The sequence below is a fragment of the Poecilia mexicana genome, unplaced genomic scaffold, assembly GCF_051168715.1.
Source record: "Poecilia mexicana isolate PSO_F unplaced genomic scaffold, ASM5116871v1 scaffold_4, whole genome shotgun sequence".
Taxonomy (NCBI): domain Eukaryota; kingdom Metazoa; phylum Chordata; class Actinopteri; order Cyprinodontiformes; family Poeciliidae; genus Poecilia; species Poecilia mexicana.
The window spans coordinates 6,640,847-6,667,343 of record NW_028263373.1 but is presented as its reverse complement, the minus strand read 5'-3'; the positions used below and the strand labels follow the sequence as shown (position 1 = coordinate 6,667,343).

Genomic DNA, 26,497 nt, shown 5'->3' with positions numbered 1-26,497 from the left:
GAACTTATTTTAATTCAGCCACATTCGAGGACTTTCAGGCATTGTCAGTCTCCAAATCTCAACAAAATTTCCGTTTGGACTCTGACTGGATCTTAAATCCTCCTTTAGTAATTTTTGTATGGACTTGCTGCTGTGCTTTGGTTCATTATTCTGGTTTATGACCACAAGTCTGCTTAAGTTCAGGGTTGCAAACTGATGACCTGGATAATCACCACCACCATGTTTGCCCACAGTAAACATGGTGGTGGAGTTAAACTAAATACTGAGTTAGTTTAGCGGATCATGCACTCTTTAAGTTTCACTTCTGTGTTGCCAGTCAATTTTGAGATATCTCAAAAGTCTTGGGGATCATCAAAATGTATTGTTTGTTGTTTTTGTTTGCTAAACCTTTGGGAGGATACATTTTTCCCTTTCTTTTTCCAAAGCAAATGACTTTGCAAACTTTGTTGGATGTCAGTGACATTGGTTCTCGTCTGTTTGTGAATTTTGTTAGGTTGGGGCTTAGCGTGCTGTTTTTTGACATGATTTTTTTTCTACTTCCTGCTGTTGAACAGGCTCTTTATTTTGCTGATCAGGAATTTATAGGGCCTATTTATAGGGCTAGTGAAAATGAGTCCAAAAAAATTGTACAGTCGGTAAATTCACAATTTAACAATTACCTAAAGCCAAGCTGCTTTTTTCTTTGTCTTTAAGAAATCGCCATTTGAAAACTGTTATCGTTGTCTGCTAGCAAAATCTGTTTGATGAGCAATTTTGTTTTTACTGTATAATCTAATTTAAGGCCCAAATGCTTTTTACATCACTACACCCTTACAATAGTATGTCATTTTTTCAGTCCTTAATTTAATGACAATGAGACATGCTTGTTTTGCTCGGGCTTACACTCTGTCATCGCTGAAGAAGAAAAGAAGAAGAAAAAAATAAACACAAAGCAGCAGCACCAATCTCCAATTCTAAGTCTGCCAGGGCAGCAGTGCATTGTGCTTTTCCTCTCTGCTTCTCTGTGATCCCCGTAAATCCTCACGAATGACATGGCAGAGCAAAACTCAGACCAAAACACTGTCAGTCAACGTCAGCCAAATTCAGCAAACTGTGACGGACCCCGTTGTGCATGTACACCTAAAATAAAGTACAGCTAGTAAGCACAGCAGGTGTGTTTTGATGGTTTTGGCAGCACATATTCAACACAGATGCTGTTATCTTCTGATTTCATTCATCAGCACGCTGTACGGCCAGCTCTTACATGCTCAGTTACGGCTTGCTTCACTGGCTCATGAATGCTCCACGACTGTTACTTTACCATGTTTAGTCATGGAGCTTTATGTTTAGTGGAAGACCCTCTTCCCGTAAAGGGGTCGGACCAAGCAGCTTATTAATATCTTAGAATATCTGTCTTCAAATAAATATATGGTGTTTTTATTTTTCAGTAACGCAAAACAATAAAGTATAAACAAATACAATCTGGCAACAAAAGGACAGAAAATAAAATAGTACAAATAAAACAGAAAAATTTAATCATGTAAAATATAATAATGCATTTTAAAAATATATAACATACTCATATAACACAATAAAAGGATTACCACTCTCAAACAACGTGACAACAAAAAACTTGCATAGATAAAATAATAATGGACTATTTTTCTTTTTTGTGTTGTTTGAAATGAAAAAATAATTGTTTTCTGTTGTTTTATTGTATTCTCTCTCTTTAAAAAAACAAAAACAAAACCCTATCAGAGGTTTACAGTTTTGTGTGTCTTGCACAGCTGCGTTAAATTACACTAATTAAGACATTTCAACGTAAGAGACCTTTCTTTATAGAGCCAGTGTAACGCAGTTGATAAATGAATAAGGTATGTTTAAAGAAAACGCTACAGTGGAGCTGCTGTGACCTTGTTTTTTATTTAAGCTAGGCTAATAATGTCATTGCGAAATAGTGAAGGGAGTTGTTTAATTTATTAATGCTTTGAAAATGTATATTTTTAATTTGAACACAGGGGAGCAGCAGTGAGTCCCAACAACTTTCCCTCCAGTTTTGGTTTTGGATGACGTCACGCCAAAAAGAGCACAAGCTGTAAGTCCTGCTTTACAAAACAAAACTTTGGGGGAGATTTGTTTACAACATTGTTTTTCCTGTTAAAAGGGTCACCATGATTAAATGCTCAGTTGCCAACTTTTTGGTGGGAGCTTGGAATGAGACGACGTTGAGGGTGGGGTCAATAAAAATGGCGTCAGGTATGTGTCGTAATGGCTGAGATGGCTGGAAGATTCACAAAGGTAGTAGGCGCACAGAAAGAAGCAAATAAGATGGGAGCCAGTGAACGAGCTTTCAACATTAACATGCAAGGTTTGTTTCTATTATTGACTTGTGATTATGATGTTTTCTTTTAGTTACATGATTATATTTACGTTTGTTCTTGAGCCAATTCATTTCTGTAAAAACAAAAAAACATGCAACCAGGTATGTCCAAAATAACAGATTGTTAAATTACAACGAGATTATGTGTAGCTCTTAGTGGTTTATGATATTTTTTGACCACCAAACGTGGAAGAATAATCATGCTTCTCTGAACTGTAGTATATAAAGCGGCTCTATTTACTTCAGCGGAACCACTCCCCTAGCTACTGAGTTACCTAGAGGTTATCCGCCAGGGTATTGATATGTGTAACGTTGAGACTAAAGTGAAGTTCAGTAAAGAAGTTACGTTCATGTTACCTTCGAGTTGAATCCTTCTTTTAAATATACTATGTTGCAGTAAAGACACAACATGAACTTGGTTTGGTCAGATAATTGAAATCATGCTGTGATTAAACCCAAAACAAGTGTGATGCAGACTAGTGGTTTCATTGCCTTCAGTTGTACGGAGCACCATGGGAAATTTTCTTTTTCTTTTGCGTTACCTTCCAAAACTTTTGCGTTTCCTGGCAAAAGGTTTTGCGTTCTCTCGCAATAATGTACTGATTAGGTAAGCCTTTCTTACGGTGGCCGTCATTCTACTATAATATAAGGCTTTCGTAAGGTTTATCCATGAATAATATCTCGTTGTGAAATATCTGAAGTTTTATATCTTTAGGATAGAAATGCACCACAGACTTTCCGCAAGAAGGAAAGAAATAAAGAATACATCCAAGCTATTTGTTTGGATTATTTCTGAGTTATCGCAGGGTAATAAGGTCACCTGACAGTTTTAATTGTGTCTCTTTTGTGTTGGTCTGAAGGGCTAAAGAAGCTAATTGCATTTAAACAGTCTGTCATAAGGATGTATAAGACACATTGTTTTTTTTTGTTTTTTGTTTTACTAGTGATCTATTAGCATGCCACTGAATGTTTCTTTAAAATAAAAACATACCTTTCTACACATCCGGTTAAATTACATGCTGCCCTGATTCCAGTAAATCACAGTGGAAACTGAAACATATGTAGCACATGTTGACGTCAACCTTGTTTACATGATTTTAAAAAATCCTCTTGAGTCCGTTTGTGCTTTATTAAACCAACACCTTTTCCCAAAGTCAGAACAGTGAAGTAAAACCTGACTTGTCGGGGTGGAACTTGCAAGATAACTAGAGGCTTTAATGCCTTTGTGGGTGTATGTGCATCTGCCTGCTTACAGCTACTTATGAGAGCTATAATGAGGGATTAGGGCTGGAATAAATTAGAATAAATTCACATTAATCCTTGAGTGTTTGTTCTTGTGTAGTTTATTTTAAATTTGACATTATAATTCCAGGTAACTCCTGGAGAAAACCAGCATAGCATCTCAGGAAACCATAAGCCACTGCATGCTGTGAGCTAAGACTCATAAAATAGACTTTGTGCCAAATTCTTAGTGACTGGGAATAACTCAATACTTTTTTTTTTTCTGGTGTGATTCCAATCCTCTGGCCTGTATATGTTTTAATGAGTAACTTTGATAGCTAAGACTCAGAAATTATGAGGAAAACCCCACAGAGCCCTTATTAGACCTAAACACCGACTCACATTATTCCTCAAAGTCCTGCAGATATGCCAAGAAAATGAAGTTCTGGTTGCCGCTTCGACGCTCGTGTCTCGACGTGCTAGCATTCAGACAAGCATATAAGGGAGAGGATGTCAGGAGCTTGTGTTGAGAATCGTATTTTCTCCCACATATTATCTCAGTTCAGTTCCCCTTCACACGTCCTTTCAGAAAACCCCATCTAACTCATCAGTCCTCACTCAAGCACTGCTGTCTATTTGCTGTCACGTTGCTATGGTTTCCATTATGCCTCCTGCCTGCTCTGCTTTGAAGGACAAAGCACTGATGAGGGGCTGTATTTAGAGAAATAGTAAGTAAAAATGGTGTTGGAGGATGTTTGTGTACAGCGCCTTTCCAAAGTATTCATACCCTTTGAACTTCAGCATATTTTTAGGATTTTATGTGGTGGCCCAATCAACACAAAGTTTGGCATTATAATGAAGTGGAGGGAAAAGGACATGATTTTCAGTTTCATTACAAATAATAATTTTTAAAAAATGAAGCGTGGTCTGCATTTGTCCTCAGCCCTTAAGTTTGCACAAACACATTTTACATGAATTACAGCTGCAAATATTTAGGGCTGAATCTCAACCAAACTGGTAAATCTAGAAATTGGTTTAAAAAAATAATTATTTCCTATATATCTTGAGTTCAGTCAGATTGCAAAGGGAGCATCTTTGAACACCATTCATGTCTTGTAGTAGGTTTTCAGTTAGAAACAGGTCTGGACTTTGACTGGTCCATTAAAACACAGTGTTTTCTCTAGACGTTTCCATCCAGCTCGAAGGTGAACCTCCACCCTAATCCCAAATCACTTTCAGCCAATTAGTTTTCTACCAGGATTCCCTTTAAATCTGAGCCGCTTTCATGTCCCCTCAGCATGATGCTGCCATCACTGTGGAGGATTTCGTGTTCAGGGCAATTTGTAGCTTCAGTGTTCTCATTTGACTTTCTCATTGGAGCATCTATTACCACATATTTGCTCATGGCTTTCCTTTGGTCAGTCACTCTCATAGAGTGACACCATCGTTCTTCAACAAACCCGTGGCCTTCACAGAGCAGCTGGACTTTTACTAGAAACCTTTTATTGTTTTCCTTACACTTCTCAATCATGTGCTACTTCATGTTAGCCTCTCTCCCAAAAAAGTACATACAAATTTTGGCTATAATGTGGAGTAAAGGTGAAAAACATTTAAGGGGTGTTAATATTTTGGCGTGTGGCTGTGTAATTGCATCACACACACGTGCTGAGACCTTTGAACCGCGTCCCTGTGGTTCTGTGGAAGGAAGAAAGGCAACCACACACAAACATCTCCCTTAAGCGTAGTTACTCTGCTCTATCTGGCCTTATCTTTAACTGATCAATAAGCAGGTGGCGCAGCACTCCTCCTATTCTCTGTGGTATATGCTGCAGCTTGACAGGACTGCACCAAACTTAAGTCAGCCTGCATATTGCCGTGACTCTGCTGCACACTGGCCAAGCAAAGCGTGTAAAGGAATTTGTGAAAATCTATGATCTGCAATTGCACTTGATAACTTGTGTGTGTGGTTGCTAGTTGCTAGTTGCTACATTTATGTGAGGGCTTGTTGCTGTCAAAATCGGGCTAAACCATGGACTTTATTTAGCTGACCTGATTACAGAGGGAGAACGAGTCCCTGCAGTTGAGTGAGGAGAAATACGGCCATTTAGTGAGCTGGAAGAGAGAAAAAGAATAGAGAGCCCAGGAAGGAGAGCTTAAGCTGAATCCCTTCACCGCCACACACATCACCCTCTGTGTGTGTGATTCACTCACTCCCCCCCTCCCAATCTTATTTTAAGGTTCTTAGGGCCTTCCTTAACTTTTAATAAGAGTCTTTAATAAGTCCCCAGATCATGGCTTGGTCGGTTAGGGCTTCTATTTCAACACAGCTCAGCTTAATCTCACTCTAAAATAGATCTGCCCCTCCTTTCATGTCCGCTCAGCTTTCCTGCTTTGTGTCTTTGTATTTCTCCACGACATCGTAAAAGTATTTTATAAACTTATTGGGAAGGAAGATTGTGTTGACCTTTCTGCTTTGCATATGTGGCATAAAGTCTATTTTATAGGGTACACCAGGCGTTTTAATGGAGACATTTCCTTTTTTGCTTGAATGAGGAAAGGTGGTTATCATCAACTGTAAAGAGAGAAACGAGCCACGCAGAGATTTTGTTTAGACTCACAAAGCCAGACTAAACCACCAAAGCAGCTCCTAGGAAATGTTACCTGTTCTTGGACCTCTTGTGATGCATATTGCTATGCTGTGATGCATCTGCATGTCATACTTTAGTCAGTCTCTTTGGCCTACTTAGAAATATTTTAAGTAGCACACTGAGCTGCTTGTTCTGTCCCCGTGGACCCAGGCAGAATAATTGAGTGCCGCTGAGGCAGGGTAATAAGCTGCACTGCCAGTGTAATAACCTGCCGGACGATGCACAGGAGCAGTAATGACTGCCATTACTTCAAGGCCTGAAAAGCAAACACGCTGGTGAAGGAACCAGATGTACAATGTGACCATGTGTTTGTGTGTCATGTATGCAGAATTAAGCATAACATGTTCTGTTATCTAATTCGGTGTCCTTCAGAGGACCTTGTCATTCTGTTTTATTCATCCCTCACATGGTTGCCATTTTCTGTTTTCTATGTTCTACATTGTACATTGTACAGTCTGTTTTTTGGAGTATTCTGGTGATAGATCATTCAGAAAATGATTGCTTAAGTTTATTAGTATTTTGTAAACTTAAGTCTTTTGTGATTCTATTTTTGGTAATTTGATTCTTAGTTTCAAGTCGGCATATAAACAAATGAAGTACGTATGCAGTTTAAATAACCTGCTAAATCAAAGATGACCACTGTTTTTTTAACATTTTTTGTTTACATTTTTTAAATAATTGTATTATTTGTGTGCTCTTATACATCAGCAGTTCACCAGCAGAAAAGCATAATCACCCTCTGATCCAAAATGGATGGATGGATTTTACTCATCCATTTCTTCTTTTGTTTATATTTGGGGGAAACAAATCCTCATCAAATGACAAATACCTCCTAGCATGTTTCCCTTAGGACTGGCAGTGTAACCAGTTGCACAATCAAAATGTTTCTCTAAGATTACTGTGAACATGTTTGTACGTCGTCGATCATCCTTCCCTCCAGCCTTACAGTCGCTTTGGAGACAATCTGAACTGTGGAGGTTTTGTTTGGAAAGCATAAACAGTTGATTTGATTCCAGATAAATTACTGTTTTTTTATCATCATTAAGTGAATTATTAATTTAAGAGCCAGTACAAACCATAGTACTGTCAATGAAATGGAGAAAGTGCCAATTAAATTAGTAATCGCAATTATTTGTATGACTATTAATCTTTACATAAATACGATTACTATGACAGCCTTAATTCCCCCTTTCCTCTGCTTGCCAAGTGCCAGTGTCACCACACAGCTGAGTAAACTCTTTTCTGCTATGTTGAACCAGCAACACTTAAATCTCATAAATGTTTCATGCAAACATGTAAACCTGAAATGCTTGAAAGCCAGTTTCAAGTTTCTCTCTCCCCACTCTCTTTCATCTGCCTCCCCTTAGACAGCTGACTCTAAGGCTGCATATTTAATTTTATTGGCTTATTTACTTAATTTAACTTGAGTATCATTTTCTGGTGCTAAGCAGACTAATAGTTTGGCTTGCAAAAGTGTTCATATCCCTTGGACTTTTTCATATTTTGTCACATTATAACTACAGTGCATTTTATCACCAGACTGTAGTTGACCAGCATGTGGCGCACTATTAAGTGGAATAAAAACAATTTTATTCTTCCACAAAGTCTGAAATGTGTGGTTTCCTCTAATCACTACCTCTGAAGGCTACTAACGCCTTCATAAGTTACACAATGGGCTAAAATGCCACTTCAGTGTAATTTTAATGTGTGTGTAATATGAGTACAAATGCATGCCACTCATTTCACATTTTTATTTGTAATATATATTTTTAATGACATTTTTTTCCACTACTTTGTTTCGGCTTATCCCATAAAATGATTTCACTTTGTGGTTGTAATGAGAAAACATCTGAAAACATTTGCAAGGAACTATGTCTTTAATTAGGTGGTGCTAGGATCATTTCGTCTTATACTTTGTAACTTTTTTTTGTAGATGAAAGTGAAACCTCCTAGTTATGAACAAGTCAGAGGAAAGGATAAGAAACCCTAGTCATCAAAAACCCGGAGATAAATCTCACCTTGCAAGGAGGTTTCCGCTTATTTAGTGTTTGCTTTGAAGTGTGCACTTGCTGCCATGCTCTCTGTGAATAAAACAGTTGGCTATAGAAATATTATGTGCTGCAGAGTTTTCCTCCTGGCAACCTATGTCACCCTGCGTCTACTTATTGTCAGTCTTCCCTTGTCTCCATTTTTTTTCTTTGACGTTTATCCGCAGCTTTATGTTGCCAGCCAATATAATACTCTGTCAGTCACTCAGCTTGTATCTTGGCTTAGGTAGCTCTCACACAAACACCCTTTTACCCGACTAACTAACTTATTATATCACACACGGGCACACATGCTGGGTTTAAGCTGTCTGTGTGATGGATGTGCCCTCTCAGACAGAACTGCTGTGTGTTGCATCTCAACCTGCACCCTCACCTTCAGGCTGCACTGTATTCCCTACCACTGCAATGTACTGTTTTTTTTTTTTTTTTTTTTTTTTCATGGGGAGAGGTTTAAAAATCAATATTTTTAGCAGAAAAATACAGCACAGTGTTTTAAAACACATGAAGGCTGAGGGACTCTGCCCCTTTCAGCCTGACTGTCGCACACACAGGCAACCCAGGCTCCTAGAGGCTGATAAAGACCTTTTTGGCAGAGGCTCTCCTCTGTGCTGTGGGCTCATTAATGCTCCGAGTGTGTCCCTGCGAGTGAGGACTAAGCCCTCAGCCCTTATCAACAACACCAGGCCCGGTCGGTTACACACATACACACGCCACCGTGGACAAAAATATACACACACAATGGATTATGAAGAGTGCGGATAAGTCGCCAACATCATCTCAGATATCCCCTTACAGGACAATGACAGACACCCCCACTCCCATCCCAGTGTTGCAGTCATGGATAGTGTGTGTTTGTGCTTGAGGCTTGGTGGGAGAGAGGATGCAGTGCCATCCAATTGATCAATTTGTATTTGTTGATCCATCTGCACACAGCTGGCATAATGAATAGGTCATTGGGACTGTGTGCTTTTTGTGTGTGTGCTGGGTTTGAACTTAAGCATCGTTTCGTATGCTCCTCGACGCTGGATGTTATAAAAGCCCCCAACTGCTGTCTTTATAGGTGCTGTTTGTTTCCTGTAAAACACACACAGCCTGGGTTATTTGCATATTTATTACGGTGTTGTGTTTGTGTTTTTTAAATTGAAATCACATGCATATGTGTGTGTGTGCATGCGTTGGTGCAGAGTAATGTTACAAGGCTGGCTCAGTAAAGACAGTGTAGGCGGCTGCTGGTTTGTGCCTGTTTCAAGTTGGTATGAGCATGAATTGTTTCCATGTTTTGTCTGAGCCTTCAGGCTGTATCTCTTCAGCTTGGCAGTGAATTATTATTACTTTATTTCCAGGGAGGGCAGGGGTGACACAGGAATACCCACCTCCACAGCCCGCCACGTTCCACAGAGTCTGCAAAAACAAAACCAAAGAAAAAAACACTGGTCATACACACCCAGGAGGACTTGACAAAATCTTTCATCTTCAATCCATAAAATAGAAACTCGGAAAGCGTGTGTGTGTGAGTCATTATTTTCTGCATGATAATGACTGAACAGTTTCATGCAACATTTGTCTCCCTTTTAACATTTAGTTAAACATACAAGCAAAATTTTTCTTGTCTTGATTTTTCATCAGATTTATAGTTTATGCATTTAGATCTACTGATTTCGAAGTGATAATTTTCTGCAGCCTGGATTTGACATGTGGTTTTTGCAGCCATCTTCAAGCTTCTGGTGTCATTCCATAATTTTATTTTATTTAACTCTTAGCGAAAGCTCTGGTTGTGGTTCTTTAACATGTTTAGTTTTCTGACACAAACTCCAAAGTCCATGAAATTTAAATAAAGTTGACATAATTTCAGAAGTTTACCTGCTTGTCCATTCTAAAGCCATTTTTGATGTGTGTTTGGGGTCGTCCAGTATTTATCCAACATTCATTCTAGAGACAGATCACCTTCATTTTTATTAATTTACTCACTTGATGGCTGTATGTTACTACACGGACTAAAGCTACTGTCCAGCATCCACCATTATGACCATTATGAAGTCAAAAAGCCTCAGCTTGACTCTTCCAAACATGCCTTTTGTCACTGTGGACACGTTTGTGTCACCACATAAAACATTTTCTGTCCATTTTAGATGCTGTATGTTTTGTTTAGGGCTGTTGTAAACGAATATTTTAGTAATCGAGTAATCTATCGATTATTCTTACGATTAATCGAGTAATCGGATAAAAAAAAATTATAAAATGAAATATTGGTAAATCTGGCATAATACCGGTGTTACTATCAGATATCAATATCAGTCCAATTTTTCATATTTGAGCATCCCTAACAGTTGCTTTTTTGTAGTTTAGAAAACTAACCTGTAACAATAATAGCTCACTTTCTAAGTTAACCAGAAGAAAAGTTATAGAAAAATCTGAAATTATATTGAATTTAATAACAAAGAGGCAGGCTCACAAATATGCTTATAAAAAATGTCTACAATCCAGCTTTTAGTTTATGTATTCATCTTCAGTGAGTTTAATAGATTAATTAAGCTCACCTTGCCACCTAACCTGTCACGCTTTGGGTTTGAAAATACGGGAAATGCCGCCTGGAGTGGGAGGAGAGGGCGAATGAACGAACATGGGGTGGAGGGGAGGAAATAGACCAGCGGACTGACGAACCGTTAGACCGGGGGACGAACACGGGGGAAGCAATACGGGATATTTACGACACCTTCACTGGTCACACTCAGAAACTCATCTACCAGCCATGTACGATGCGCTCCGCCACCCGTTTCTTCAGACCGGGATATGAAATTTATTGTGCGGTTCGTCGGTAAAGCTACATTTACACGGTAAGCATCAGCTACTCAGCCGCCCGGCCTGTTCAGGCTATCCGCTCACCTCAGCGCTCTTCCCGCCGTTCGCTTTCAACCAGCAGTCCCGGAGGAGAAATGCTGCCGTACTCCAGGCATTCCCCAGTCATTTTAAGGATGCTTATTGGTTCCCCAAAAACGATAAAAAGTCGGGCATTATCATCAATCAATAAAATCCCCACGGGCCAATCTTGAAGATTGGACTTTATGCCGCTGAGACTTGGCTTTTGTCAACAACTCAGAGGCGGAAGTGAGAGCTCCGCGCAACGCAAATGAAGTCCTGGCCGGAACACGGTGCGCTAACTAATAAAACATAAATTAACGAAGCTTCGAGGCAAGTAAATTTTCCTCGAGGAATTTTAGTAATCGAGGTACTCGAATCATTCGAGGAATCGTTTCAGCCCTAGTTTTGTTTAAACTTGAGGGTGATTTTTCAGCAGGGGCTTTTTCTTTTTGGCTCCAGTGTGGACAGTGAAGTAGTATTCTAGCATGTCTCAGTGTTTGTAAAGGGTTAGGTCTTTGAGTTGTTGAACATCTTGAACAATTTTCTTTCAGCCTGAAGGTGATAGTTCGGCCTAAAGCACTGACACTTTGACACATTTCATCTTCTAGCTGGATTATGATCGCAAAAACGCATCCAAACTAGTTTTGGAAGGATTACATGAATCCTCTTGAGAGGATTTCCCAAAACCTTTCAATCTTGTATTGGGTACATGTTGTGTCATTACGTTCTTCTAAGATAACATCCCAAATGCATCGTTATTAAACTCAAATTTGACATTTGTGGCAATAATATAATCTTTTTACCGGGACTGTAAAATGTACAGTACATTTACAAATCCATTGTAAGAGTTGCAATTTTGTCTCTATAAGAACAAGTAAAATAGACGGTGTGGTTTGATATAATTGCATTGAAAAGCGCCTAGTGAAGCTCGCAGTGGCCGATAATTGGTTGACCTCTGAGACACTTCAGCTCTTGAGGATTTTATGTCTTACAGCTAATGCTGGAACACGGGCCGCTGGTCTTAATTCATCAAATTGTCCTCCTAGTTTTAGGACCGTCAGGCAGCTGGTTACTTATTCACAGCTATCTTACCAATAATATGGCTCATTAATGGCTGCATCTGGGGCTCTCGGAGATGAAGAAGCACAGAGGGCAGTTTCCACTGAACAACTGTAGGAAAGCTCCATTAAGTGATGTAACACTTGGGCTAACCTGAGGACGCAATCTGAAATCACAGTTTGTGCAATTACTTGCTGTGTTTGTGTTAAATTCTCGGCACATGGCAGATGTAGAGAGTGTGTTTGCGTGTAGACGTGTGTGTGTGTAGCTGAGGGACTGGGTGGGTGTAGGGGTCTTTGCGTTTGTCCGTTTGATGTCAGCCCTGGTGTTTCTGGTGCATGCGTGTGTTCCCTTTGTCCGTTAAGGGAGTTGTGAAGCATCTCTTTAATTTGGTCTATAATTGAATTTGGCCCGTGGGCATGCCATGCTCTTCAGAGAGATGGCAGCAGATTAGAAGGGGAAGAAAACAGGAGACAGCGGGAAAGAGACGGGAACAAGAGGAGACGTGGCTGAGAGGGGGAGAGCGAGCTGAGAAAGAGGAGGTGGCATAAGGATGGCAGATGAGGAAAGGGAGATTGAGGAAGAGGACGCTGGGGGAGGACACAGCATTGCATCCTCAGTCATCTGTGAGACTTCATAAGTACGGGGTGCATGGGCGAGTGGCTGGCAGTCAAGTCAATATGACATATGAATATTGCAGAAGCTATTCTCTCGCCTCGTGCCCTCCTCAATTATTAATGTCTGGCTTGGAGTTGGCTCAACTTTTACTTGAGGCGCTATATTCTCATATACTCATGAAAATGAGTGAGAACTCTTTAACAGAAGGACCGACAGACATATAAAAGACGGAGACGGTGTCTCAGCAGATGGGGAACATATGCACTCAGCGTAGACTGAGCCTATATCATAGACATGACCAAACTATTCCTGACGGCTGCAGCAGAAATGCAGCTCACTGCCATGTTTAATCTCTTGCATTTCTGGATTTAGACATAGCATGATTGTATCAATTTCAAGCATTTGTGGGCATCAAATTAAATTTAAAATGTTGAATGTGGAAGGTGCTGTTTGTTACCAGGATGTCTGCTGAATTTACTGATTAGGAAATTTTTTTCAAGATAAAGAAATTACTCTGATCATGACCATCACTGTTTGTGACTGATTTTTGGATTGCTGCTCATGAAAGGTTTTAAAGGTACTAAACTAAGATTTTTGCAGATATAAAACAGAACTTTGAGATTTGTACAGTTCTGGGTATTACCTTACAACCCAACTCTGCTTCAAATGTCTCCGACAAGGTAATTTACAAAGGCAATAAGCAGCGCTGAGTTTTTATTTTGGTACATCAGAGAAAAGGGGGTTGAACACTTGCCCTTTCACACTTCCCAGATTTCTACTTTGAAATGATGCACCGCTGTGTAGCACTATTGAATAAAAGCCAAATAAAATGCAAGTGTATAGTTGTAATGAACTAAAAAAATGTCAATGTTCAAACTGCGTGAAAACTTTTACACGCTTTTTTTAAGATTACATTTTAAGAAGACAAAATGGACATAAAAGATGGCTAATAATAGACAAGGCTTGCTTTTACCGGTTAAGGTTGGACTTTATTGACATTTCAGTCTGGCTTAATGCAAGTTTAAAGTATTAAATGTGTCACAAAAGCTGCACTAATTCACTGCAAATGCTTTTCCTTTAGCGCCATCCTTGTTTGTCATTGTTACCATGACTTCAGCCAGATTTCTGGTCAGATCAACAGGCACTACATGAAAGTAACGCTCGAGAGGGGAAGAGGAGACGAGAATACAGTTTGGGCAGGGTCAGTGTGACTGACAGAGTCCTGGCAGGACGCTGGCTTAGCAGCAGGCTGATTAACCCCGGCTGGATGGTTGGAGTTGGGAGCAGATGTCAAGGTCCTTCCTGTTAGTGGACTACATGACAGTGCTACTAAACATTTATGCCCACACCTAACTATAAATGCACACACTCCCTCTTTCTCACAGTCGTTCTCTCTCACACACACTGCTGGTGTTTTTTACTGTTGACCTTGTTGGTCCGACAGAGTTCGGAGGTACAACACCTCTCTTTGGCAGCTTCATCTGTTTGCTTACAGCAGTGCTGTGTGTGTGTGCGTGCGCCTGTACCTGTGTGTGTAAATGTGTGCATTCCAGGAAAATCACTGTAGTTTTAGCTTAATTCCCACTGGACTAGATGAGTCATCCCATATGTATCAACAAGTCGAGAGGAAAAAAAAGCAGAATGGGAAGAAAGGGTAGAGAGGAGCAGTGGGATTTCAGTTTGTCTGCCAGGGGCTTACAGTACAGCCTGGAGGAAGCTTGTAGTGCTGGCTTTGGCAAGAATAGTGCTCAGATTCAATTGATTCATTCTTTGAACTGAGCTGAGGAAAAGCAAATTTTACAAGTTGAATTCACACATATGAAGTCTGAAACATGGTTCATAAACTGCTTTAATGTTCACACTATGCATTAAAGCAGCACAAACAAGATGACCAACTAAAACTTTATTTCTTTTAGGCTGACATGAAAATTATGAACAATTTCATTTTGAGGTGCAGTGAGACATTGACTGGGGACTGGAGTCGCCTGATTCCCATTTTTCTGACCAGAATGTGGAGTTGTTGGTCTGAGATAAACACTCTTTCATGTGAACACAGTCACTGAGTGAGGAAGTCTAAAGTGGAGCTGTTTTCAGTGTGGCGTTTAAAAATGAAGCGAAAGAGTAAGTACAAAAGTGTGAGAAGCTATTTAAAAGGCCATTTTAGTGTCTGATTCATTTAGACTGAGAGAGAATGAGGCTTTCAGCAGATGGGATGAATCTTGTACAATGATCTGTTTTATCTCGTGGAACTCGCTGGATTTGGATATGTAGCCAACATTTTTACCTTATTCTCTGCTGGTTCAGTGACACTTGATGCACCAACATTGCTGCTCGCAATGATCTTTATCAGTAAATGATAAAGATGGTTTTAAAGTGGAAATTTTGTAACCAATTTGTTTAGGGCTGAAACGATTCCTCGAATGATTCGAGTACCTCGATTACTAAAATTCCTCGAGGAAAATTTACCTGCCTCGAAGCTTCGTTAATTTATGTTTTATTAGTTAGCGCACCGTGTTCCGGCCGGGACTTCATTTGCGTTGCGCGGAGCTCTCACTTCCGCCTCTGAGTTGTTGACAAAAGCTAAGTCTCAGCGGCATAAAGTCCAATCTTCAAGATTGGCCCGTGGGGATTTTATTGATTGATGATAATGCCCGACTTTTTATCGTTTTTGGGGAACCAATAAGCATCCTTAAAATGACTGGGGGAATGCCTGGAGTACGGCAGCATTTCTCCTCCGGGGCTGCTGGTTGAAAGCGAACGGCGGGAAGAGCGCTGAGGTGAGCGGATAGACTGAACAGGGCGGGCGGCTGAGTAGCTGATGCTTACCGTGTAAATGTAGCTTTACCGACGAACCGCACAATAAATTTCATATCCCGGTCTGAAGAAACGGGTGGCGGAGCGCATCGTACATGGCTGGTAGATGAGTTTCTGAGTGTGACCAGTGAAGGTGTCGTAAATATCCCGTATTGCTTCCCCCCGTGTTCGTCCCCCGGTCTAACGGTTCGTCAGTCCGCTGGTCTATTTCCTCCCCTCCACCCATCTTACGTTGTTCATTCGCCCTCTCCTCCCACTCCAGGCGGCATTTCCCGTATTTTCAAACCCAAAGCGTGACAGGTTAGGTGGCAAGGTGAGTTTAATTAATCTATTCACTGAAGATGAATACATAAACTAAAAGCTGGATTGTAGACATTTTTTTATAAGCATATTTATGAGCCTGCCTCTTTGTTATTAAATTCAATATAATTTCAGATTTTTCTATAACTTTTCTTCTGGTTAACTTAGAAAGTGAGCTATTATTGTTACAGGTTAGTTTTCTAAACTACAAAAAGCAACTGTTAGGGATGCTCAAATATGGAAAATTGGACTGATATTGATATCTGATAGTAACACCGGTATTATGCCAGATTTACCAATATTTCATTTTATATTTTTTTTATCCGATTACTCGATTAATCGTAAGAATAATCGATAGATTACTCGATTACTAAAATATTCGTTTACAACAGCCCTAAATTTGTTGCTTTAAATGGTAAAACCCTGTTTTACAGCAGCTGCTATCGTACACTAGCAGAGTGCAAAGTCCCTGGATGAGGGAGTAAATTAGTTTATTTAATATGAATTATTGACAACCACAAACTTCAGGAAGACTAGAGAAAAATCAGTTCTGTTCTTAAATTGGCACCTGAAAGCTTTTCAAAATCGGAAACTAGAGATGGGTTCTCCATTGGTGCATTTATAGTGCACTTAGATCCCTTAAAGTTGTTTTTATTTTATTTTTTATGGAAACATGGTTTCTATTCAAAAATTTAAAGCTCCATGTTTGCAAATGAAAATGCAATATACAAATTAAGTTTTACTGCATTCTTTTAGGAAAAACATTTGTTGCTTCTTGTAGAACTCTTGAAATTGATGGAGAATGATTTTAAGTGTCTGTTTTTATAGAGCAAGGCAAGCCCAAGATGGACAAGACCTGCACAAAATCCTACTTTGATAATCTAAGCAGCCTAAGTTAAGTCAGAACTATTAATTTAAAGATTAAAGTAGATAATCTTTAAGTCTTAGTCTGTGTACAGAATTTGAGACTTTAGACCTAGCTTGGAAGCTGACCTCGGTCTAATGTGTGATCACATATTTGCAAAAAGCACAATTGCAAAGATGTGAACAAACAGTTCAGATTAAAACTGTTTGCTGCAGCTACTGTGGCAGAGATTTACTGTGAATATGTTTGAAGAGGACTAAACCCCATCTCAATTACATGTAAATATTTTATTCTGCTGCCTCAGCAAGTTTGCATACATAGTAGAAATGGATCACACACTGACAGCGCATAAGCAGAAAGAAAGCAGGAGGTGTGGAGGAACTTTACTAGCGTTGTGACTGAAACGGAATAGAAATGGAGCAAAGAGAGAGGAATGGCTCGGCAGAGCATCAGGGCTGCAACATTGAGTCTTCTGGCTCTACTGGACCCCTACCAGAACCACCCAACAGCAAACACAGATGATCACCCCCTGTTTTTCCCCTATGTTGTCGTGGTTTGCATTTTACATTGTTTTCTTTTTAAAGCCACATCAACAAACAGTAAAGTTTTGAGCCAAATTGTAGCTTTGACTCTCATGGAGTCTTGAAAAGAATAAAACCCAACAATAAATGATGATACTATGACACGCCACATAAGTATTGTTTTATGTAAGGATTTGATCACTGTAGTCCCTTGTTGGGTTGAGGGAAGACTAAATGGAGAGTTCAGGATTGGTGCTCTATTTTGAAATATTTTTTAAAAACCTGAAGTGCACAACTCATTTTGGCGTCTCACTATTTCATACCCAAACTAGCATCTGCTGCTAGTTGGTTCCCTGCATCAATTCACGCGATGCAAAGTTGTTTAGGAAACACAACTTGATGCTAAAACTCTGACCGATGTAACACTGTTTTTGATTTTCAGATATGTTTATTAGTGGCGAGCAGGAAGGTGCAAAGTGCTTGTTAGTCTGCTGCTCTGCTTTGAGAAATTCTGCACCAATCCAGGGAGATAATAAATACGTTTTAAAATTTGAGTTTTTAGTATACACCAAATCCAGATATTTGTGCACAAAACAGTTTTTCTTTTTTTTTTTTTTTTCAAAAAGCAAACCAAAATGTACAGTGGTGTAAACATATCTGCATTATTTTCTGGTTGTTCTCAAACATATTTGCACTTTGAAAATGGTTAAGAAAGTGTAACTTTTTAAAGCCACAAAGTTCTGCAGTTTTTAAATTAATTTGTGGTTCAAATGAGCAATCTTTGAAAAGTAAACCTTTTTAGTTATCAACGTTTCATTGTTTATTCCAGTTAACTCTTAGTATTTCCTGAAACAGTTAAAATCTTAGACTTTTAAGTTGACACTGTGTTGTGGTGATTGTTGAAACCATTCAAAAAAGAAAAAAAAAGTTTAGCGCCAGCTCTACAAATATGGACTATTTTGATAATGCTGGCAAGGAATAAAGTTTGAAAATGAGTCTGTGGTTAATATCAAACATCGGAGAAATGAATGCTGTCATTTCTTTTAAGAAGAGCAGGGTTTGCCCCAGAAAACTAGCTAGGCACGGTAAGAAGGAAATCTTATTTTTGTTTTAAAAAATGTTACGTTTACAGGAAATCAGAAAATGTGATGTATTTTTGGAAGATATTGGCTATATTTATACACCAACTATGAAGTCTTGCTGAGGGACGTGTATCTATTGGTGTATGTACACATTTGAACTTTATGTAAAATTTTTCACCAGAAGAAATGTATAATAAAGTAAACCATGTGCTCTCAATTTTTGCTTCATAACTAAGTAGAATAGTCTATTGGGTCATCATTCCACCCTAAAACACGGTTTAACCATCAAATCGTTCAATCTTTTAAAACTTCAAAATAAAATTAATTTCCATGTTGCTCCAATAACCTTTTTAGTGGAGCTCTAAGGTCTGCTGTTCAGCTCTCTGTTGGGGAGAACTAATCCTCAGCTTCAGATGAAATGGACCCTGTCAGATATAAGAAGTGGTTCCTGCAGTGGGGCATTTCAGGCTAATTTAAAAAGGTAAAAGCTGGTGTTTAGTCATGACCTTTTCATAAATCGGTTTCTTTCACACAAATCTGATTGATGCGCTGCACTTGCACAGAATGAATGAAATGTTTTTTACTCTCTTTTTACTACCCCTCTACTCCCTTCACAGCAGTGATATACCAAGTGTTTTGGTGTGGAACTAAAATCTTTTAAACCACTTTGTTTGGTTGGTCCACTGGCTTATGCTATTCAGTGTGAAATAAAATTGTGAGCTTCTGTGAGGCATGTCCAAGTCTTGATTCAAAGGCCTGCAGCTTCTTTAAAGAAGGATTTAAACAGAGGAGAGTTTTGACACAAAGTGGCTTTGTTGATTGCATGAAATTAGGTCCCGCACATAGGCTTTTCACTCCGCTCTGCTCTCGCACAAGACGCTGTGCTGCCTTTTGCTTATATAGATCCCACTAGCATTTCCATTACTCTTTTGGCATAAGTACATGACAATAGCTTCCCTGTGTGGTAACATGATTACATTTACACAAGGGAACTGAGCTTGGTGCCCAGAGAAGGCAAAATTCAAACATGCTACTTTATGAATGCCTAAATTTGCCAAAACAATTAGAGCTTCACTGTAACCCCGATTTTTTTTTTTTTTTAACTTCTCAGCCGTCGTAACTTTTGTAAAATTTACTTTCTAAGCAGCATTTCATTTTGGCAGCGAGGGAGCGAGATTTCATTCACCATGGGGTTATGTAGGAATAGTGTGTGTTGTTTCAGGGTTATAATGATGTGCAGTGCATTTGGGCAAAGATGACAGAATCTCCCAGAAATCATCTGAAAAGCTGCAAATGAAGCAAAGCTGTGCACTTCTTTGCTTTGCTCTGCAGCTTGAGTTATTCTTGATGTGCTGTGCAAAAACTGGTGATGAAATCTTTCTATAAGTGCACTCTCTTGTAGAGTTTTGTTGTTTCCTCTAAAGCAGAATATGATTGTTGAGCACGTTGAATAACAAAAGTGGGATTGGATGTCAACATCTTCAGTTTCTATTTCTGTGACTTTCTATCCGTTTTGATTGTTTCAGCAAATCTCTTAAGTACTTTGTTTTTATTTCAGTCTTTTTTTTTTTTTACTCTTGTATTTTCCTCATGTTTGAGGCTGTCAAAATACAATCTAAACTCAATACCACAGCAGATTCACTCTGATGCTCTTCTCCTTGGGTATTATACAAAGCACTCCAGGACACTATAATAGGAAGCCACTAAAGGAAAACTTTGATGCAATATTTGCACTGCAGTTTCATTCAGCTGTCATGTTTTGTTTTCAAATTGTTTATAAGTCGTTTGAGTAAAATGAGTTTATGTCATCAGTTCATATCATTCTACATGTTTTTGGTGGGCTACAGATTAATAACTTGAATAAGTCACTGAGAATATTCTCAGGTTTGGTTTTATTTCATGAATGTAACTTTCCAGTCAATATTTTTTTGCAGTTTCTTGCAACAATTAGAGACAGTGGTAGGTGTTTTTCCTATAATTGGTGGTTTGCCAGGGCATTTGCTATTGGAACGCCCAACCACAATCCGTACTCAAAGTTCTTGTTTTGGGAAGGAGGTTGTTGGCCAGAATCTCGCGATGCATGGTGCCATCCATCCTCTACTCGACAAGGTGCAGTCATCCTGTTCGCTTTGCAGAAAAAACACCTTCAAGATACTTGATAGTTGGGTTCTTGTTCTTGGGATTGTACTATTCCACCACCTTCAAACACCAAAAAGTTATAATTTGGTCTGATCTGACCAAACACCCATCTTCCATGCTTCCTCTGGATCTTCCAGATGGTCATTGGCCTGGACATGTGATGACTTGAGCACGGAGACCTGGGACGTACTACTTGATTTTAAGACATGACGAATGTGTTACTATAGTAACCTTTGAGACTGTGGTCCCAGCTGTGTTCAGTTCACATATTCCTGTTTATTTCTGGGCTGATCCCTCTTGTTTCTCGATCTTGTGTGGAACACCAATCCGAAGGAGACGATCAACTTGAATTTTTCCTTTCTAATGACTACACCAACAGTTGTTTCCTTCTCACCAACCTTGATTGCTTGTTGTCCTGTAATGCTTCTCAGTCTTGTGCTCTTGGGCCAAAATACTTGTTAGCAGGTGATCAAAGACTTATTTCCTGCAATAAAATGCTAATTATTTCAAAACTGTACAGTAGGGTTTTCTGGAATCTTTTTTTGTGTCTAAAAATTGGTGCACTATTAAATACTTGGCATTAGGCCTGTCACAATAAACAGTAAATCAATTAATTACATGATAAATTAAAAGAAACTGTTATTTTCATTGGCTTGTTTAATCGTTTTTCTAATTTCTTTCCCTTTTTACCAAAAACTGAATGATAAAAGTATTTATTCTGGTGCTTTGGTCTCAACTATCCCTTTTTTGGAAAGATAATTTTGTTTACAGAGACTTCATAGTTAATTTTAGCTGTTGTTTCTGTTTTATTTATTTTTGGATATTTAAAATGTCTTCCACTTCTAGTCTTAAATGTCATTATAATTTATAAGGTTATTGAGAATGTGTTCTTGCATTATTGTGCCATTAGTACTATTATATTACTTGAAAATGGTCTCAAAACAACAATATTATCGTTTATCGCAATACGTTCTGGGACAATTTATCGTCTAGCAAAATTTGCTATCGTGACAGGCCTACTTAGCATATCATCCAGGACCCCCTAAAACTATTGCAATAGGGCTATGCTTGTTTTTTCTTTCTATTACTTTTATTCTCCGTGTCAACATAAACCAATAAGAAAACTCCTCCATGTGACTGAAGGTGGGTGAAAGGAACAGGAGACGTAACCTCAATGTGACCACAAGTTGTCCTTGTAATTAACAGATAACCTTTAATGAAGCTTTGGCCTCACAAGCTCTCAGCCAAGGAAATGTCACATTTAACCAGAGAGAAACACAGCCCAGCCATGCACACGCACACACATGCTCAGATAAACACATGTACTTGCACACAAACACACGCAGTTGAAAAAGTGTTAAAAGTGCCCTGTCAACCCATAAATGTCATCTGTCTGTAGCTTTCAGGAAATGCCTCTGTGCTCTTTGCAGATGGTTTGTGTGGGTGGTATAGGAAGAGGCTGGGAAATATCAGCCTGTCACAATGTGTTGTCATCTTGCACTGAGGAGAAAAGTGAGCTGAACACATGAACAAATTAATTCAAGGACAATTTTTTTTATTAAATTTACCACACACAATTAATAATAATTGACATAAGGTTGTTGATGCAGTTATTTTTTGACGTTAAAGTGTCAGACTCTCTTATGTAAAAAAAGAAAAGAGGGAATCATTACAAGACCTGTTGGTATAATCAGATCCAACCCTCTGTCTGTGTACTGCATTGATCTTTTCCATTTCATTTTCTTTTCTGCTCTTTTTTTTTTTTTTAAAGATTCTATTGGTTTCCTTGTATTTTAAACTCAGAATGAGGCTTCTTTCATATACGAGGCAGCAGACGCTGAGCTCACTGCAGGTCTAGAGCCAAAAGCAAGAGAAAAACGCTGAGCTGGGCACACATGTGTTAATGAGGGCATCAATTGTGGACAAAACCATCGTCATTTACTGTCACCTGGTACTCACCGATGCCAGAGTAAATTGATTAAGAAATATGATTGCATTAATGGACAGTTTTTGGATTTTGGATTCCTATCTCATCTCCAATGCTATGTAAACTTACAATTTGCTCCCAAATTGCTTGATAGTCATTTTTTTTTCTTCTGGTGTTGAAGGCTTCAAATATTGAGACATTACCAGTTTATTTTTTGTCTTTGTTTTCTGGACAAGTGCCAGGTTGTCTCTGATTTGAGCTGCCTAGATTATGTCACAGAGAGCCGCGCCCTTGGGCAGGGCAGCATCAGGCATGATGAGGCGCTGCACAGCGCAGCCTCACTGTGCCGTAGAGCAACACAAACACAACCATGGATTTAAGAGCAGGGCTATGTGAAAAGCGGCCGAATGCTCAAAATTGATCTCACAAAGAGCTATGTTGTATCGAGAAAGATATTTGAAACTATGATTGGTGTTTCAACAGTGTCTACGGTCTGTAAATCTGTATAACTGTCTTCCTACCCATATCTCTGTACAGTGAGGTCCTGGTATTCCTCAGGGTTGGATGCCACAGCCCCCACTAATGGTTAAAATCTACAAATACTTGAGAATGCTTTTAGGCGCCCATTTTAATAGTTCAAACACAAAGTACAACCTCAATATGCATAATCTTGATGCCACCACAGAAGCTAACGTCTGCAGCAAGGATCTCCAACTCTTATGCCAACCAGCATTAAATAAAAGGCTTGTTGCTCGTCCTTAGCCAAACTTGATTGCATGCTGAAGAGGTAATTCAGTCATTTGATTAATCTGTTAGAGGAGGGATGCATCTAAAAGTTACAGGACGGCAGCTCTTGAGGACTCTAGTTGGACTCCTCATGGTATTATTTCCTCTCTTGGGGATGCTGCCAATCAGACCCAGCCAAGGAAAATAATTATTGCTCTGAGGTTGGCTGCTTTGAAATCACCATCAAGTGGCATTACATCCTGGTATTTCAGCTCCCCTGAGTCTGATGTACATTTGTCCATATGTCAGCAGTGTTCACAAAAACATTTGGGCTACTTCTGCCACGCTGGCAAACATTGGAGTGTCTCGGGCAGAACAGTTTTGAAACTTGTGCTGCAGATTTGTATAATCGGTTAAAATGTCTGATCATTTTAAGTTTGTCGAACAAATTAAATTACATTGGTAATGTCCGACTGAATGTCTTTTTGCAAACACTGCGTCAGTACCTCCATTCATGTGTCTGAGCTATCAATACATTGTCAGCATAAAAATCTGTCACTACATCCATCCATCCATTTAATATGCCCACCCATCCATACAGAACTACATCTCAGTCCATCTGTTCATCAATCTATGCATCCATTTGTTATTCCATCTGTCAATAAAAGTGTAACTGTTGATGCATCCATCTGTTTGTTCATCTCTCCATTCATTAATATATCAGTCTGTCTATCCATCCACTAATCAATCCTTATGCTATTTTTGCAGGTTCAATTTTTTAGGCCTCACTGCTCTGAAAGCATCTATTATTCATGGTAAACATTTGTGTTTAGCATGACAAAGTAAACACAACGGTAAACACAAACACTTGTGCTTACCAAGTCAATTTCAGCATCGGTTCTGAAATTGACTTGACTGGAAATCAGAAACAGGAAAAATAAGAAATTGTGACTTGAAAAATAGTTAGAAAATTTGTACCGGAAATGGGGAAAATATTAATGCAGTCGCTGAGGTAGTGGGACTTGAGCAGTCCCACGCACCCTGATGAACTCCTGCTTGAACTCCAGTAGTTTACGATCTCTCTATAGACCTTTCTTAATTTTCTCTGGAGTGGAAAAATGCAGCTGTATTAAACTATTCATGAATGCCATAAATATAAATGTCCTCATAAGTGAACTGCTGAGCACAGTTTTTGGGAAGCAAATTGGGTTTCAGAGGCTAACATTTATTAAATCCTTCTAGGTCTACACTACACGTGAACGATCATGATTATTTATATGTACATACATTCAGTGAACTTTAGAAGTAATTGGTGAAGGAGGAAAAAAAATACATGTCGACTATTCATGGCCTCTGTGGCAGTGAACGTGGGTTTGTGAGTGTCCTTTCACTGGAAATTGGTTCAGAAGTGATGCTGTCAACTTGGATGAAACAGATATGTGATGGCCGGTGAATCTTAAAGTGTGTGTGTGTGTTCGTGGGTGTGTGAGTGACACTTAGTCAAGTTCCTGCACTGCAGCCTAATGTGCAGATTTTACTCATGAACTGAATCGGCCTCATCCCACACCTCCACACACACTTGTGCATGCGGCCGCACACCCCCGATTGTCGTGTCAAGATGTACAAATGCAACCACATAGACATTCTCTCTGCATCTTGTGCTCTCGTCACGCCTCTCTGACATTCTCTCATTGTCGGAATGCGAGATGAATTCACACTCAACTTTGACACAAACACACACATACGCGCTTGGAGTCGCTCAAATTATACAGCCCACACAAACACATTCTTTAGGTTACAGGACAATTTGTTCAGCATCTGTGAAATTAGACACGGGTTTACAATGTAGCCCTTTCAATACTGATCACTGTCATTCCTGTCTGAGTTTGTGTATATTTGGGGGTTTTATCCTGCAGAGCTGAGAAAATCACTCAAGGCATTTTAAGTGTGCTTTAGTGATTTAACTTAATTCAGTGCCAGGATGTGAACTGCAATTAATTGTGCTGCGCACTTTAAATTGCTGAAGTACCTGAAACAAGCTTGCAGATGGTTTTGCGCCAGTTCATCCTTAACGAGAGCTATTTCTAAATTCAGTGCAGCTAGGTTAAAATGACACAATTTATGTTCATAATTCACCAACTAAGCTAAGCTCACAGCTACAACATGAACAAGTTTTGATCATTTGTTGTATATTACCTGAAATGCAAATTAAAAGGTAATTCACAATTTAGCGTGCTGATGATGCTAAATTGCCTGATCCACATGTTTGCAACCAGCTAACCTTAGAAATATAGAGTTTAGTTGACATCGGCTCCACCTGAGAGACTCCATGAATGTTTTTAACCTATTCGTACACAACTGTAGGGCTGCAACTAACGATCAGCTTAGTAATCGATTATTTGGTTGGTTGTTCTGACAATGAATCGGATTTAAAAAATGGCACATTATGCATATTTTTCATTTAACCTTAGATCTTTATATGCAACATCAGAGACGCATTAAAAGATGCAAATAATTAAATACCTTTTAAATATGAAAATAAACATTTTAGTGCCTGAAATGCAATAATATTGCGTTCCTTCACTGAATTTGAACTGGATGAGGCTAAGACGATGCCACCTGAGGAGCTTTGGGTAAAACATATTTACAGACAAAGAAGTTTTAACTGCTAAATGCATATATATTTATTTTGTGCAGATCTTTAAGAAAACAACTTTTATTGAGTCTGAATGCTCCAGTTGACGATTAACTACTTACTAAATTGTTTTAGTCCTACATAACTGTAACACTGCCAGACTTTATATCAACTTTATAGCTGTTTTCTTTAAAGGTCTGAGCATTTACTGTTTTTTCTTCATATATTTCAGCGTCTGTGTTGAGTGGCATGGCAGCACACCTCCTTTCTCTGAATGTAAGATGGATGTTTACAGCAGATCCTGCAGCAATGCACCCCACAGTGAGAAGGGAATATTTAAGCTCTAAAAACTGATGTCTACTGAAATAACAATGTCAAGAAATGTTGACACCGACGTAAATTTTTTGTACACTGACACAAAGCTACCTGTTACTCATACTCCCACATTTAGTAATGCCTAATACAGTCATAGGTTTTATATATATATGGGTCAATATTGATTAATATTTGAAGTTCTTAAATAATAAATGTAGCTTCTCTGCCTTCCTCCAGATAGCCGTATTTTCTGATCTTGGAGGGCCATGTGAGGAAGTTGTTCTCAACAACTGGTTTCGCTCAAGGTAAGACTTTAGAAACTGAAGTTTGTTTAACTTTTTGAGAGATGCAGCCAACCCCC

The 26,497-nt window shown here is 39.0% G+C and overlaps 1 long non-coding RNA gene across 1 annotated transcript; it reads left to right on the top strand.

Moving 5' to 3' along the window:
- The first annotated feature begins 1,877 nt into the window (after positions 1 to 1,877).
- Positions 1,878 to 26,447, top strand: LOC148159910 (uncharacterized). Its single transcript, XR_015762752.1, has 3 exons — positions 1,878 to 2,347; positions 26,054 to 26,097; positions 26,374 to 26,447. It is a non-coding gene; the product is annotated as an uncharacterized LOC148159910 (long non-coding RNA).
- Positions 26,448 to 26,497: the final 50 nt, after the last annotated feature.